The 13,922-nt window shown below is 38.9% G+C and overlaps 1 protein-coding gene across 1 annotated transcript in view; it reads right to left on the bottom strand.

Moving 5' to 3' along the window:
- dnc (phosphodiesterase dunce) overlaps positions 1–13,922 on the bottom strand; it is a 234,198-nt gene that overhangs the window by 195,115 nt on the left and 25,161 nt on the right. The window lies entirely within an intron of this gene.

Here is a 13,922-nt window from a genome sequence, read left to right as displayed (position 1 = left end):
ATTAAGTTGCTGTAAAATTAGTTGAATTCAAACCCTCAATTTAACACGAAATTTATAGAAGCTGCTTTATTTGTGATGAAAAGGTTTTCAAATTTTGCACCCGCCAAGTTGAGGCTGGAGGCTGAGTGGAGGTGGAGGTGCAGCTTTGCGCGCACTTCTCGCAGCAACACGAGCTCCGCTGAGATTTTTCGCAAACACTCTGGGCCCAGGCCTGGGCATTAATTTAGGCTTTGTTCTCGACATGGCTGTGCCAAATTCGTATAAATAGCAAGAGAGAGGCCGCTAAAAGGAAAACGCACTGGAGCACAGCGACGACCTCCGCAGCAAGTCCAGGGAATTCGTCGTGTATTACGGGATATTAAAAGTTGCGCTCGCAGCCGTCACCTTGGGGCCAAAAGTAAGCTACTTTTCTCAAATTTATTACTCGATGAGATAATGCAGTCAGCTTTCTTTGGTTTGCCTGCCTCAACTTGATGAAAATTTGGAACGTGCTAAGTAAGACGGCTCAAGAACTCGACCCAATGAATTTCCCAGAGGCAACATATCTCATTTTTGGAGTTTGTTCTTCTCCAAGGATATATATGGCAGATGGATGTAGTTTTTGTTTCGCCCACTTGAGTTTATAGTGTGATACAAAATACGTGACCCCACGGCTCTTCTGAGCTAGAAATATGTATCTCTGAATGAGTCTCATTGATAAAATCGCATTGAATAAAAATCGTCCTGAACAGCATTATTTGCGTTTTTCGTTCCAAACTAACGTACAACCACTATACCAGAAAAGGCACAGACCGACTAGGCTAAGTCTTGGTCTGATCAAAAAAATTAAAATAAGCCCAAATTAAAAAGTATCTATAGCTTAAATATTTTTCTTTCATCATCTTACACAATTCCATTGATTGTTTTAATTAAAAAAACATTCTTCCAGAAGCTTCCTTGACTTGACTGAAACCACTTTGTATCTACTTCTAACCAAACGTGAATAGCAAATAGCTCAATTATATATTCAATCTTCATACAATTGAACACATGGAGAATTAAAAAAATATTTTGCAGTGCAACAGTTTCAACATTCATTTAAGTACCGATGTTATGCTTCTTGCCATTCGCTTCAAAAAGCCATCAGCTTTTTCTTTTTCCTGCCTCAAGAGGAAAAATTTCCAATCGACCGCGCCGCCCCCCAGCGCAAGTATCTCTCGAGTCGTGCTGGCATCATTGAGTAATTAGCAGAGCAAATGCGCGTTTAATCATATAAATCAGGGCATCGGTGGTGCGTGCCAAGCGCAAATAGCAGGAAAACGATCAGCGAGCCTGTGTGCAGCTGCTGATTAGCTCGCAAGACTATTTCCCGACCGACGCTGCTCGACGCGGAGCCAACGGAGCGTAAAAATGCGTAATAATAATTTCGCAGGCTGCGTCAAAAGAATCGACGTCGCCGACGAAAGAACTTGAAGAAGTAGTGTACGTTTGGCTGCTCCCCATCTTGAGCGGTTCCGCTAAATTCTAATCAGACTTCATGGAAGTTGCAGAGACGCAGTGCCAAGATGTGATTGGAGCCTCTTTTATTGCTTCCATCCCAATCCTGGAAGAGTGCTCTCAAATCAAACTATAAGGATTCACGTGTCAAACTTTATGTTTTAACTTGTTATATTGTATAAAATTTACATTGATTTACTTTTCACTGAAAACCATATAGCTCATAGCAAATGGATTTTACTAATAAGCTTCTCTTAATGCGAGTTCACATTATTTAGATTTCTGAGTTGAAAATCTGTATACGTGCCGTATCTCATGACAAGAATCTTGATACTTTCGCGGACAACAGCGATCCGCGTCACTTGATGGAAATGCGACTGACTTGAGCTAGTATCTTAACAACGCTGAATTTGCTTCTGCTTTGTGCCTATAAGCTGGAGAGTGAGATGCGAATGACTGTCTTTGTCATAATCTTTGACCGATCCCAAATATGTAAGAAATAAATATACGAGCAGCGTCAGATCAGCATCAACATCAGATCTTTCCCATTGCGATTACACTAAGGCGTGGATTTCTTAAATAGATGGCTCAATAACTTATCTAGTGTTTCAGACAAGTTGGGATTTTCTGAATAATTTTTCTTTGCTATATCTTACTATATAATATTGAATAGCTGAATTTACAAACATTCAGAACTCTCGTTTACTTACATGCGAAAATCTCAAGTTTTTTATTATTAGTAAATCTGGGTCCCCATTTGTTGATACTATAGTTGTTGTAATTGCCATTTGATAGAAATCACAATTATTCGTCATAAAATCCCCTTCTTTTAAAAATATGATTATGAAAAACCAATCCGAAAAATTAGGATTAAACAAACGATCCCTTACCCCAACTCACTGTGTCTAATAGAAGCTTCCTAACTCAATTTTTCTGTGGAAGATTAAATCCTGTTTACAATAATGTCTTTGTTACATGTATGTAATACTCATGGGATCTTTATTTGAAAATATTTCATATCAGTTAGCCATTAGAATACTTCTTACATAATAGTGTGATATATTTTTCCGTCAAGTTATTAGATAAATAATTACAGCTTTTGAAAACCATTTGAGTGCCCCATAATAATTCAGATAATTCCAAAAACACATCAGAGGAAATTTCACTTGCTAATGAGCACTCTTGAAAAAGCAATTCAAGCCTCTGCTTCCAACAGATGTTTAATATTCGCCACTCTTGTGAATAAAAAGCAGCTGAGCTATTCGCTTCGGAAAGCAATACACGCGCTAGTTTTAATCAACGCCCACTGGGCCGCTCGTTTTTTGCCATGCGTTGTCCTTGCAGTGGTGGCGGCTCGCGCGCTACTTCTGTTTTGCATTGCAAACGCGATTGTGTTAGCATCTTTAATCTACTTTGTCGCGACTCAAAGCCATCACTGGCGGCGGCAGCAGTTTCTCCGCAAACCCGCAGCGCTTACGAAACAAACAGGTTGCATAACTCGAAAGAGCCCTCAGAAATGCGCAGCTCGCTCGCCGGTCGTTGCAACTCGACTCGCGTTCCACGGCACACGCATCGGTGGTGGACCTCTTGCATTTGCTCGACCCGCTGGTATGAAATTCGAATTTCAGATTGGGCCGCCGAATGACGTATTTGGCGCACCGCCGCCGCCGCTCCAATCAATCAACCAGTCGAGGCAAGATAAATCATGGGAGGATCGAGAGCACGCGGCAAATTGGACCGAGAGGGACGCACTAGCGCAAATGTTATTGGAAAAAATTCTTTCACAAGCCGAGCAGACGCGCAAAAAGCGCTATTGATTGACGAGTGACACGTTTTTCCGTTGCAAATTCCATACAACCAGTAGTTTCAATGTACGTTACAAGTTGTCATGTAAATTGGAAATATAGAGGAGAACTGGGGCAAAAACGTGTCGAAGCAGCGGAAGAAATATATTTTGACGTTTTAAGCATTTAACAGTAACTTTCGGGAAAGCAATATGGGGAACATCGGAGCTGCCAGAGTAGTTTGATTGTCTACTCTGATAAGGAGTCCAATCTGGTGACCACATTTTTCTCGCCTCCGACAAGCGGTTATTTTTAGTGCTGAGAGAGCAATTTTAGAAAAAAGCCACTCACAGCCGACTCAGCAGCAGGCCGACGTTTTTTCCCACCAGCCAGCAGCAGTCTGTACATTTTATTGGCCGGGGACTGCGGGAGTCACTCAGCACACATGACTTCTCGTCCAACAATATTATTACTTACTATGGCCTGAGCTAACCAACCTAGACAATCACGAGTTATTGTGTGCAAATTGCTACTCGATGTTGCTTCATAAATTGCGCTCCCAGTTCAATTTATTACTCTCAAGACACGATGCTGCAATTTTATACTTTAGCGATTGTGGTTGTGCTCTTGCGTTTTTCTGATATTTGCTTGAAATTCTGGAATTTAATTTGTTGCTTGCAAAGATATATTTAGCATGTTTCCCGATGAATCTGCATGGTTATTTTTCATTTTCTTTCTTATTACAAATTATATTCCTGAGTATATGATATGTATTAATAAAAGTGCTTTTGAGAAGTATTTAAACATCCTTCTAATATTTATTTACTGACCAATTAGGCAATAATTAAAGCAAATCTGATGAGAAGCTTTATTTTTTTAAATTCGAATCATCTTGTGATCAAGTAAGGCAACTTATTTAAAAATAAAGTTTGATTTTTAAATTGAATTATATATGTAGCATAGACACACTTACCAAAAAATCATCGCTCCCACGTTTAGTCATTTGAATCATAAGACTTCGTGTACTCACCTGGAACATTAGAAAGTATACTTAATTTCATGCAAAGATTTAATAATATTACTGACATTGCAATGCTTTGATTGAACATAAATCATAAGCGCAATTAACGCACCCAGCCGCGGGTGGAAGAAGCAAACTCATCATGCGTGAAACACCTTTTAAAATACAAAAAGCGTTTTATGAATTTAGTCAGCATCACGAGGGGGTCGTTGAACCCTTAGTTTCCGCAATGACGGTTCCCATTTTGTCTTCTCGTTCGCATTTTTGAAGCTTCGTCTGCCAAAATGTATGTTTCCCCTATCTCTTGAATTTTGTATTGTAATGTTTTCTGAAACAAATATTTGAGCAATATGTGACACAAGTCTATCCACTAGTGAAAAATGTATCAATATTGTCACCAATTTATGAAATCATAACGTCAACAAGCTAGCATACAGCTAATGGTAGCATATTGGTATGAGGCTAATGTTTGCATAATTCAATATTTTGTGCACGCAAAACCCTGTGCGCGCGATGACGAAATTGCCTTATGGAAAAGCACGCTGGACAGATTATTATTTTCCAACCCGCAATCCACCGGGATTACCGTTTTTCATTTACATTTAAATGTATGCCCGCTCCCTTTGTGTGCAGCCAGCGAACCGACTTAGCCAACTTTGAAAAATCCCCGGCAGTCCTCCTCACGCCACAAGCATTCAATATTTATGCGGAGCTTTTAGTGGAGTCTGAATTAAAAATTGATGAGTGTGCAGCCACTGTCTACGCCAACGATAGCGGCTTTACGTGCGTTGTACCCTCCCCGAAGTTTATGACGACGCTACCAAACATTTTACGCTATATACCCAAGGAATTTGCATCCAACTGACTTGAATTTTTCTTTATTTGACTTCTTCCTCAAAATTGGTGCGCACAGGGTTCATGTGCAAGAAAATAAGTCTTCAGTCATTTACCCTGTCAAATGCTTTTCAATTTTTCAGCTAATCGATATTTGTTTGGATTAAATCGAGTTTATATTCTTCTCTAAATTAAATTTTACTCAAAGAGGGGATGACAAAAAAGGTTTGAGTTCTCTGGTCTTAATTAAAATTATGGATTCCTTTTCTCCAATGAAGCCCAATAAATATTTTGAAAGTTGCCTTTCAATGTCAGAGTAATTGACTATGAATTTAACGAACTGCCAAAAGAGAAAGAAACTTCATAACTGCAGCGCGTACATTCATCAAAAGGCTGAGTGAGCCAAGAGAATAAGAATATGACGGTGTGTCGGTCGTAAAGCCCTTTTTCTCGGCTGAAACATTTCTCTGAGCGCCTCTCGTTTGGAAATTCAAATTTGGACCAAGCGAGGAACAGAAAGAAGAGTAATGAGAAGTGCGAGCAGCGGCATCGCGAAAGAAGAAAATTAGAGAGATGCGAACGCTCTGTAATAAAGAGATGAAATCATCAAGACCCTCCAAAAATGGATTAGGCCGAAAAGTGCTGAGAATGCTGATAAAAGATGAACTCGACCTTAAATCCAAAATTAAATTCCATGGGACCAGAATTATAAAGCTAAAAAGCTATTAACTCAGACAGACTTAACAATCTTTTCGACCACTGTTCATTAAAGAACAAACAAATTTATTAAAGACAAAACCAAACTTTACCATTTTTATGGTTGTTATCGAGATACTGTAAACAGTTCCAACTACTTGTATTTATTAAATTGATTGTACAATGGCTTCTCCTAACAGTTGCAGTTAACAAAAGGAGTGGAAGCGTAATGAAAGACGGAAATTTTTGTTTGGTTGAATTTTTGTAAGAGGAACTTCTATCTCAAGGAGATTCGAGTTGTGGGGTTCTAACGAGTATCTGGTGCCTTGTTATTTTACTTTGACACTGTATTACATTGCTATCTGAATGTACATAAGTATGAGAAATATTTTTGTTTATTATTGTGATCTGATTATTTGTTGTTCAAAGCTGCCTGTTATAAGAAACCAAAAATTGTAATTCAGTCGCACGCTAATAATCAAATAATAAATATTATTGTAATGTGATGCGATATTGCGAAGAGAAATCTGGTCCAGAAAATAAACCTTTTTTCCATTAGGGTTTGGATCACATATTTATGCTGATAGGTAAGCCTGTAAAAGCTCACGTTTAATGAAGTACGAAGTGAATTCAGATAACACTGCATTCTCTTCGAATTGATTGCTCTCCTTTATCTTCATTCAGTGTATATTATTTCATTATTTACGAGCTCGAAATTTTAGTTTTCAACCTCTATTGTCATATTTTTGGGCAGCTCAAATGTTTTGGTCTACTAGTCAATTTGGACAAAAGTTTGTTCAAAGAGTTGAATAATTATTCCATTCAACAATTCAGGTGTAAAGCTGCGATTAAAACAATTTGATATTTACAATGAGACATATTCCCGTTCAAAAAAATATGTGGTCCTCACTTTCAGCTTGAATAAGTTACCAATTTGAAGTTTTGCACATCCGGGATAATTTTAAGTATTTAAGTTTAAGTATTTAAGTCGCGACTTATAAATCAATATATATATATATATATATATATATATATATATATATATATATATATATATATATGAGCCATATTCAGTCAAAGCAACAAATTTCTGTCCAGGGGTCGATTGATTTTGATGAAATTTTGTTTGCGTTAATTTTGCCCTAATTGTACTTCAAAACAATTGAGAAAACTCCGACTTTCCAATTTTTGCGGGTTTTTTTACATTGACCTCAAAGTGGTAGGTCAAAGGTCAAGGTCATAAAAATTAATTTTTTGAATTTAAACTCAAATTTGAAAATGAATATATTGAAATTTTTATTTTTGGTGCTCATCAAGCATTTTATTGCATCCATCACGATAAAAAAAACATTGTGCATCCGAATTTCAGGTTGTGGTGGTCCTATTTACAAAATATTAGTTCCGTTTGACTCGTCTTTGAGTGAACTAAGTAACTGAATTGGTTTGAAGAAGACTATTACTCGTCAACGTCGTGCTAAGGTGTTGAAGCGGACGAAAAAATGCTAAATTTCCCGTTATTGAGGGGGTTAAAAGGGGGTAGGGGGTTGGTGGGTGTCATACCCCTTTAATGCACTTGGGGATGTTAAGACGAGTCTAACGGTATGCGGTTTTTCAAAATCAGATGATTAGAAGTCGAGATTTGGTCGATCCTCCAGAATTTTATTGCATCGCGTTTAGAATAAAAATCTTTGTGCACCCGAATCTCGGATTTTAGTGGTCCTATAAACAAAAATTAAGTACCTTTTGACTCGACTTGAAGTGAACTAAGTAACTGAATTGGTTTGAAGAAGACAATTACTCGTCAACGTCATGCTAAGGTGTTAAAACGGACGAAAAATTCTAAATTTCACGTTATTTAGGGGGTTAAAAGGGGGTTGGTGGGTCTAATAACCCTTTAGTGCACTTAGGGACGTCGAGAGGAGTCTAACGGTATGCGGTTTTTCAAATTCGGATGACTAGAAGTCGAGATTTGGCCAATCATCGTTTTTTACCAACCTCGAAAAACAAGGGTTTTCGAAGTTTTCATTTTTTATTAAAAAAAATGAGGCAAAACGCCATTCCAAATTTTAACGTTTTTAGCTTCATTTTTTGTGCTCTACAAAATGGCTATGAAAAAAATAAAAAATTTCAATATATTCATTTTCAAATTTGAGTTTAAATTCAAAAAATTAATTTTTATGACCTTGACCTTTGACCTACCACTTTGAGGTCAATGTAAAAGTTGTTTGCCTTGTTGAGACGAGTTTACGGGTTTTTTAATTTATGTTCTAGGACTACCCTGAGCAAAGTTATGAAGTACTCAAAATTCCCAAATTTTGACATTTGAACGCCCGCAAAACCCGCAAAAATTGGAAAGTCGGAGTTTTCTCAATTGTTTTGAAGTACAATTAGGGCAAAATTAACGCAAACAAAATTTCATCAAAATCTATCGACCCCTGGACAGAAATTTGTTGCTTTGACTGATTATGGCTCATATATATTTTTAGCGAATTTCTACGCAGGTAGGAAATGAACCGAAAATGGTCGTTTCTTATTCACAGGAAAAAACGACGGCTCTCAGGTGTCCAATTGTGAGTCGGTTGGCTGCTGTGTCGTCTTTCGAGTGCGTCCAAGCCGCATCTTTCTCTCTTGAATGCGGATTGCGCGCTCGGCGACGGCGTCTTTTCGTTTTTCTCAGTCACCATGGTTACTAGATCGATTCGCTGCTCTCGTATGCTATTACACCCAAGTGTACTTGCTGCCGCTCTCCCTCCATACTCAGTCAGTCAGTCAGTGTGCCGCTCTCAAAAATTAGCGGAAACTCCGGCGAGCGCAGCCTCTTGCTTCCGGTGACCAAAATACACCTCGGGTGGCGGCGGACGGATGCTGAGGACCGTGTGAGAGACTTGAGGGGACCATTACTCCGAGACGACAGAAAATTGTTTATCTCCCAGCTCTCTCCTATACTCCTAAGATTTATTTCTTCTAAATTCTCTGTGTTTTTATAACACGCAAATTTGCATTTCAAAATATCATACGGCCATTTTAACCTACAAATAACTTTGCAGCTTGAAGTTTTAAATTCATGGAAGAAAGAAAATAGTATTTTGCGATAGAACAGATAGTTGTGCATAAATGATTATACTGCATTAACATTCAGGAAAAATCAATCCCATTGCATTTTCTGCCTATCAGCTGACAAAATCAGGATTTTCTAAAAATAGCTGCTTGATGGGTTGTTTCCCTCTGTTATCCTTCGGTTCATTCTGTCGCTGTTAATATGAAGGGAAAATCATCTTGAATTATGCACGCACTGTTGATGAAAGTAAATGTTTATCAAGTGGGTGCTATGGGGTGGATCCTGTCATCATTGGATTCACAGGAAAACTAATTATTATACACGCAATAACCTTTGTCTTATTTCCTTTCGATATAATCGTGCATCCGATGAATATATTCAACGGACTGAATATTTCTCTTGAGCTATAAGAGCCAATCATTTATCCACGATTAGATTTCTGGAAATGGTACAGAGAAAGAGAGAAAATTTGTTCAAGAAATACGTTTTAATATGCACAACATATTATAATATTTACACTTAACAACGTTACAATTAAATTACTAACAAATTACAAAACAAACTAACAGCAAATTTAAAATATATACAGAGTTTAAATGCTGATTGTGATCTATGATCACCGTTAAATAACGTCTTTTTATCGGACAGACGCAGTGAAATGTAGCTGGATTCACTTAATTAACGAAAATCAGACAAGGTAAATCAAATGTCCCCTTTAGAATTGACTCTGTCTTGAGTTTCAAAATTAGTTTTTCATTGAAGCCCGGCGAGCGGGGTTAACAAAACAGGTAACTATTGTAAAGAACTTATAAACTTGATATAAACTTTCTTCTCTCCGAGGAGACGCAGAATTTAGGCTAAGTAAGAGGGCCGCTTGCTTGTTCGCCCTTTTATCTTCGTTGGCGTGGTCGGGTTGCTTTAACCAAATTATCCTTTCCTTCTTTTCACAATCAGGCAAACATTTGTTGACTTTGGAAATTTTCGGCACTCTCTGTCTACCCCTGTTCCTCGATAATCCGACTTTATTGGTCGACTACTCAGCCCACGCGAACGCACTTTTCCTGCCTTCATCTTTTTATAAATTCTGACACAGCCGACAGCGGGATTTATTGGAATTAATATCGCACGCGGAGGAAACCGCCAACGGGAATAATTGTAACACTACCTCAACGAGCGGCTTCTTTGAACTTTGCGCTCCGCGGGGCTATCTACTGCTTTTGACATAACGGAAAGACGTTTTCCCAGGCAAGGATGAGATAAGTGAATTAATTATTACTGTCAAATATCCGATGCACATGCCTGTAGCGACGGCGAACGCGCGCGTGATTTGATTCATGGCAATTATGGCCCGTTCACAGAGCTAATTAATTGGTTAACTTGTGTTGTAAGTAACGTGGCGTAATGATGGTTGCTTAAATTTTCTCATTGTACTAGTGAGGAGCAAATTTATTCAAATTAAAACACCACAAATACAAATAAATATAAGTAAGGTTTTTTCATCATCGGTTTTATATCTCTCAATTGAAAAAAAAAATCTGTATTAATATTGGACCTCTTAATTTTAACCTGAAAGCATTTAATTTATTTAGAGATTTATAAATGCTGAGACGAAACGTTAGAGCCGGCTTAAGTTCCTCTTCAAGTTAATCCCTAAAATTTAAGATTTTAGCTCCAGCTCACCGTATAGTTTTGCAACCCTTGTAAGTTTAAGCAATTACTTTGCAACACTAAAGCCCAGGATATCTTCGCCATGCAAAGTAGGGATCCCATAGCCATCCGAATTCTTGTAGCTTACTGCAAAAGAAAAGCAAACACACACGAAAAGTTTTCCTTACTGCACACAGCCGGCTGCGCTGTGTTTATTTTCAATTAATCGCATCATCATCTACGTAGCATGCGCGTATCTTGCGAGGCATACGAACTACTTCCACGATACTCCCTCTTCGAGATGGAGACCTCTCTGGGCTCTCTCAGCGAATATGTAATCACGGCGATCCAAGCCCCGAAAGCCCCGTATCCATGCAAAGTCAATATTTACCTTGAGAGTGGGCTGGAACGCAATATATTCTACACGAGTGAGGTAGATGGCTGGATGGATTTCAAAATGATCTTGCATGCACGCTCACGATGATGTTAATTTCAACTTCAAAGGGGCTAACGTCGCACGACGCGCGTGTTTTATTCACTCACTTGCCATAAGCAGGACGTAGACAAAATAAAGAAAGCCCGAATGTCGAGAAGCTGAGAGAGCAGCTTGTAACATCTGCTCCCAGAAGTGAATAAAATCTTGATTGTGTTTGTCGGGAGAGCAGGTAAAAAGAGTGCTCGTGTTGAGCGAGCGCCGGGGTTTATTTGGATCTGGTCCACTCTTCTGTAAAAATACATATCTCACGTGTGCCAAATAAGTGAACTCAGTGCTGGCAGTGAAAGGGCAAGTACTCCCCAATTATTAACACTAGTATGAAATTTGTATTAGCATTTGCAGCATTTTGGTATATAAAACGTATCGATTTCTTTCATCATTTAAATTCCCAATGTTTCACACCAACAAAATGCAATCAATATTAAAATTCTTCAAAGGCGCACAGTATCCTCTGAACTCACAACACCTTGCTTGAGATTCAGTTCATTTTTCTTGTGATCGCCGATTCCGTTTGACCATGCTAGTGTGTCACACTAGCTCGCTTCGCAGGTGAGCAGTGCATCAAAAGCACGTATTGCAAATTAAGTTATCAAACTCGTCGCAACGGAGGCTGCTTTCTCCCTTTGAGAAACTCTCGGCAGCAAAACTCTCTTTGTCGCCAGCACTTGTTTCCGTGGAAATTGTAGTAATTGTTTTCGACATGTGCCAGAGCAATTGCACCGCTGGACGAGGATATAATTATGTTGCGGAGAGGAAACGACCCAACATGAAAGGACAACTCCACTCTCTGTAATTTATTGCGATAAGTGGTCTCACGACACGTGTTGATATAAGAGTGAACTAGCATTTTTCTTTTATATATTATTTGCGGCCACTTACCTCAAACTTTTTTCATCATAATCAAATTGTAATTTTGACATCATTCATTGTTAATGTTCACCGTATTATGCATCCCCGGTTTTGCACGATGGAACTACCACCGCTTTCAAAAGGATTTTATATAAGCACCAGTCGAATGGATTAATGATTTAAAAAATCTCTATTCTAGGTTACTTTTTAAAACCGAATTATTGTTCCGTGTCTGAATCTCGGTGAACTACATGTGAACGGCAATTTGATGCCGCGAACCCGAAAGGCCTTTGTAGATAATTTGACACTTCATGCAGATTGCCAATTGAGTCTTGTTCCTTAGCCGGAGCCTGTCAGTGAGCAGCCGGCAAACACGTGTAACGGCTATGCAAATGCCTGCGCTGCGACCGACGGTCGGTCGTTCATGGGTTAGTGGGGCCAGCCGTTTCATATGTGCATGTGTGTCTACCGAATAAATCGCTCCTTCGAGCGGCACTATGTATATTTGTGCCGACAGGCTGCGCTTTTCCGCCACTGCGACATTCACAACAATAAAAACTCGGCACCCTTTTGGCGGCAATGAAAGGCGACGAGAAGCCGCTATTTATTTGGGATGAAACTGAATAAGGATATTGTCGGGCGGGAACGAGAAGAGAAATAAATGTGCCTATAGCAAGAAGATCTCGGAGAGCTCATTGATTTTCCAATGCAGCTCTTCATGCAACAACTGTGTGGAACGGCAATGCAACTCTCTCGCTACAAGGCAAACCTTTTAGCTTCTCGTCACTCAGGGATGTGCTTGAGTGCTTTATTTTCAATTCGTATGGAATGAAAGTGCAAGCAGGAAAGAATAGAAATTTATCATTTAGTTAAGTTTTTTACCGCGTGCAAGTTTGATCAAAAATTGTATTTCTTAGAAAAAGAGCAACGATGAATAATTCGTGGCCTTTCCAAAAGCATAACACCTATCGGTTAATGTTTAAATTTAATGCATCAAGTTTTTAGGAGAAGATTTGGAACGTATATATGTTGCGTGTTAGGAGGAAATATGAATATAGATGCTACCGTTTTAACACAAACGAGGTTTCGTCAGCACATCCCCTTTGGATAACAGAAGCCAAAGCTCAAGCCAATAAATCATTTTTATTGCACCTTAACTATTGCAGATATTATAGATTTGTTAAATTAAATTTTTCCGTGAGTGAAAATGTTAGTGGAAAGGATTGAAAACAGCGTTGTTTCAAAAAAAAAAATAAATAAAAGGTGATATACTTGGGTGTTACCCTTGTTTATATACATCTTCTACTTGGATAAATATTCCTTTGTGAAATTTTGATGAGAGCAGCAAAAAGGCTTCATGCGTTACTCGCTTTACTCACTTCCCTGCAAGCCAACAATGGAATGCCATATCTTTTGACTACATATTGTTCGCAAAGAGGGAACTATAAAGGACGTTATGGTATTGCAAGAACTAATTCCCAGTTTCCTGCAACTACCTCCTCGCAATTTCATAAACGCCAAGTTAGCCTCCTCGTTTTGCACGATTACTGACGCTGCTCGGCCATATGGGTCACTATGTCATCTCATCTTGCATATATACATGGCGCCCTCTCAAAAGACATGCTCAAAGAGTGAGAAAGGGCTGTTTGCAAAGTAGCACTACTAACTACCCTACTGCATTAGACGAGAAACACTCCAGGGAGACTAAATGGCAAAGTGCGCGCTACGACACAGAAGCCTTGATTTTGACAAATCTCCCTACCAGCATCTTGCATTATGCTAATTAAACTGAACGCCCCATGGCAATTTGCGTTCCTGGAATTGTTGCTGCTGCCTATAGCGCAAGTATTAATTCATACAACTTACTCTCATTCATAGAAAGCGTTGTCAAAAGGAATTCAAGAAGTGTGCTTTATGTTGATTCAGCTTGCACTATTGTGTATTTTACAGAATGAATTTCTCAGCAGCCACCTAAAGCTGCACTAGGTAATTCAGGTCAAATTGACCTCTGCAGAATAAGGTAAGGACGGCATAACGATGGCAGACAGAGGATACGTCAAT

This window comes from Cloeon dipterum, chromosome 1 (genome assembly GCF_949628265.1).
Source record: "Cloeon dipterum chromosome 1, ieCloDipt1.1, whole genome shotgun sequence".
NCBI classification, from domain to species: domain Eukaryota; kingdom Metazoa; phylum Arthropoda; class Insecta; order Ephemeroptera; family Baetidae; genus Cloeon; species Cloeon dipterum.
Note: the sequence above shows the minus strand (reverse complement) of the source record. Positions and strands in the feature narration are given on the sequence as shown.